Here is a 4,047-nt window from a genome sequence, read left to right on the forward strand (position 1 = left end):
TATGTATGTTTCTGGCACTACATAATTACAAGTAATTCAAGATAAATAAGATAATAGCCTGGCTTCGAGGCACTTACTGTACAGATGGGATTCAGACAAATAAGCCTCATAGGCTGCACAAAGGGTCAGGTGGGAGATGCTAATCAAGCCCGAGCAGTCAGGAAATGCTAGAAAAGGCAGTGGTTATCCTGAGTCAAATCGTCTCCAGAGGTGTTTCCCTCTTCATTCAAGTCCTACAAGATATTTATTTTCCTTATGACATTTGTAAAGGTTTTACTTATTTAGATATTGTAAGTATATTTTATATATCATGAATATGCTTATTTATATAAGTGTCTTTATTTGTTAACACATCATCTTTATTTCTCACTCATGTCACTTAATTATTTGGCAGGTGGCCCACCAGCTTACTCAGGCTCTGGGCTTCTTCCACGTAGTGGTTGCTCTGAATACCCCATTGGCTCCTCTGAGTCTGGCCAGGAGATGAGAGAAGATAAATATCCAGCAGAGAATCTCAGGAACAATTGCAGGGTCACCTACAACACCAGATGTATTCAAATGGCCATAGATAGGCACATGTGGCCTCAATTAATTTTCCCTATTATTAAACTGTGAGCTGAATTATACAATTAATTTCTAAGATAATGGTAATAACCATTAAAATATATTTATTTAGGGCCGGGCACGGTGGCTCAAGCCTGTAATACCAGCACTTTGGGAGGCCGAGGTGGGTGGATCACGAGGTCGAGAGATTGAGACTATCCTGGTCAACATGGTGAAACCCCGTCTCTACTAAAAATACAAAAAATTAGCTGGGCATGGTGGCACGTGCCTGTAATCCTAGCTATTCAGGAGGCTGAGGCAGGAGAATTGCTGGAACCCAGGAGGCAGAGGTTGCGGTGAGCTGAGATTGTGCCATTGCACTCCAGCCTGGGTAACAAGAGCGAAACTCCATCTCAAATAAAATAAAATAAAATAAAATAAAATAAAATAAATAAATAAATAAATAAATGTATTTATTTATACATTCCCATCCTTCTTATCTGAAAAAAGAAGTTAAAAAGTTTAATTGCATGCTATTCAATAATGTTCCTGTCTAGCATTAAATCCACACATCTTGGAGAGAATTCTCACTAACATACCATGCTGGAGAGTGAGCTACACAAAGAGGCACTTCTTCCTTGAGTGAAATGTGCAGTCCTGGTCCAGAAACAGCTGTGGGTCACCAGGGGGTTTGGCTATTGAACACAACACTTTCTGTCTTGATTTATAAACACTAATTCAGCATTTTGAAGTGAGAATTTTTTTCCAGAATTTAATGGAAATGTGGTATTTTTCAAAGCATTCATCCAAGAAAAGAGCTAGCTACAAACTCTATCTATGGGCAGTACCACCATGTTTCTGAATTTTTCCCTTTAAAAAGTGAATGAACTTGTCTTACAATGCCTTCTGGGGAGAAGTTGTTCCTAGGTACACTCTAGTACCATAGTAAAGGCCAATGACAGCTGAAGAGCTAATATTTTCCTAAACATTGTGTGAATTGAGAAGAGGTATAACTGCTAACGACTGAGTGGACATATAATTTATCATCTCGCAAGATGATGTAAGTTAGCATCAAGTCAGTTAATCAATACAGTCAGCAAGAATTACACATCCTGAAATTGACATATATGACATAGACATAGGCTAGGAGATCAACATGTGCAATTAAAATAATCCCAGTGAATCATTAGTCATTAGAGTTATAAATTCACTTGTAGCAATGGCTAACACAACAGTGAAGCCCCTGATAGAGCTACAATCCATCCTAATTATTTTTAAAATTATATAACTTTAGAGGAGTAACATATATAGATGGAGAAAGATTAATGAAAACTAAAAAAATATTTTCCATATACTATAGTACTAACAGATGAGCATTATAAGATTTTGCTATATTTTACATGTGTATATGTATATATGCATGTCAATAGTTGATATAAATTCCAGTATTTCAAAATATATTTTAAATAAAATTAGGCTTCACATAGTTCTGTGTGCTTTTTAAAAAACGTATTAAGAATTTTCCAACATTGAAAACACGACTTAGAGTACATCAAATAGAATTCTTCTTTTGCTGGCCACAAATAACTGAACTGAATTAATAGAGCAAATATGAAATTAAAGGAAAAATATGAGTAAACATGCAAAATCAAAGGTACTTGTTAAGGACAGGAAGCAAGAGTGGAATTGAAAACACCTCAAATGGCATGAAGCACTCTACCTTTCTGAACCAAAGCCAATCATGCAGCTATTGAGCTGGACATTACCCCTTTATTAACTGATATGTTGGGTCATGCAGAGGGTACTCAGGCAGAGGATGGGTTTGCTGTAGCAATGAAGAACTCTCAGAGGGCAACAGCTATCTATGAATAAGTTTAGAAGTAATTTATGTTTTGAAATTATTTCAAACCAGAAATGCAGAACGGTGTATCCAGTGGGATGTCAGCCTGATGAAACTTACTAGCAAAAATTGTTTGACAGTCTTGTCTAGGCACCAGCAATGGGAAGAATAAACTATTTCACTACTCCTTTCTATTTGTGTGTAAAATATTCAAATTTCAGGTAAGGACTCCATTGGCTTACGTTGGGTCAAATGTCTATCCCTTAGCTAAGGACATATGGGATGCATAATCTCATATTATATCTAGTAGGGGAAAGATTTTTGGAAGTATGATTGACAAAGCAAGGTGGAATAAATACTGCCATTTGTGTGAAGATATCACAGTTTAATTTACCATTTCCTCTTTGTCAGACCTGTGAGGTTTTTCTAATTTTATTATATATAATACTATGCTATGTGTGTGTGTGTGTGTGTGTGTGTGTGTGTGTGTGTAATAATACATATAATAATACATTTTCCCACTACCTTAATTTTTTATATTTTTAAATTCATGTTTATTTTAAATAATTTTGTACATAATAGGTGTATATATTTACATATATTATGTATATTATGTAACTCTATAAATCCTTGCTCTTAACTCTAATTTTTAAAATTGCTTTCCTAGAAATAGTGTTACTTGGTAAACAGGTATGAAAATCATTGAACTGTCCAGTCTATCATTGATGGGCATTTGGGTTGGTTCCAGGTCTTTGCTATTGTAAACAGTGCTGCAGTGAACATTCGCGTGCATGTGTCCTTAGAGTAGAAGAATTTATAATCCTTTGGATATATACCTAGTAATGGGATTCCTGGGTCAAATGAAATTTCTATTTCTAGGTCCTTAAGAAATTGCCACACTGTCTTCCACAATGGTTGAACTAATTTACACTCCCACCAAGAGTGTAAGAGTGTTCCTATTTCTCCACATCCTCTCCAGCATCTGTTGTCTCCAGGTTTTTTAATGATCACCAACGTGGTACATATACGCCATGGAATATTGTGCAGGCATAAAAAACAATGAGTTCGTGTCCTTTGTAGGGACATGGATGAACCTGGAAAACATCATTCTCAGTAAACTGACACAAGAGCAGAAAATCAAACACCACATGTTCTCACTCGTAGGCGGGCGTTGAACAATAAGAACACATGGATACAGGGAGGGGAGCACTACACACTGGGGTCTGTTGGGGGGAAGTGGGGGAGGGACAGGGGGCTTGGGAGGTGGGGAGAGATAGCATGGGGAGAAATGCCAGATACAGGTGAAGGGGAGGAAGGCAGTGAATCACACTGCCATGTGTGTACCTGTGCAAAAATCATATATGTTCTTCACATGTACCCCCAAACCTAAAATGCAATTAAAAAAATTAATTGGGAAGAAAATGGAAAGTTGTTGCCATGTGAGAGTAAAGCATGTTAGACAAAGTGGCCAGGGAGATTCATCTGAGAAAGTGATATTTAAGCTGAGACCTAAAGGATGAGAAGGATCTACCCCATGAAGACCAATGGGAAAGGTTTCTTTTTTCTACTACTATAATTTTTATTTTTTAAAAAAATTTTGTAGGTACATAAGAGGTATACATGTTGTGGGGGTACATAAGATGTTTTGATACAGGCATGGAATG

The sequence above is a fragment of the Saimiri boliviensis genome, chromosome 4 (assembly GCF_048565385.1).
Source record: "Saimiri boliviensis isolate mSaiBol1 chromosome 4, mSaiBol1.pri, whole genome shotgun sequence".
Classification (NCBI taxonomy): domain Eukaryota; kingdom Metazoa; phylum Chordata; class Mammalia; order Primates; family Cebidae; genus Saimiri; species Saimiri boliviensis.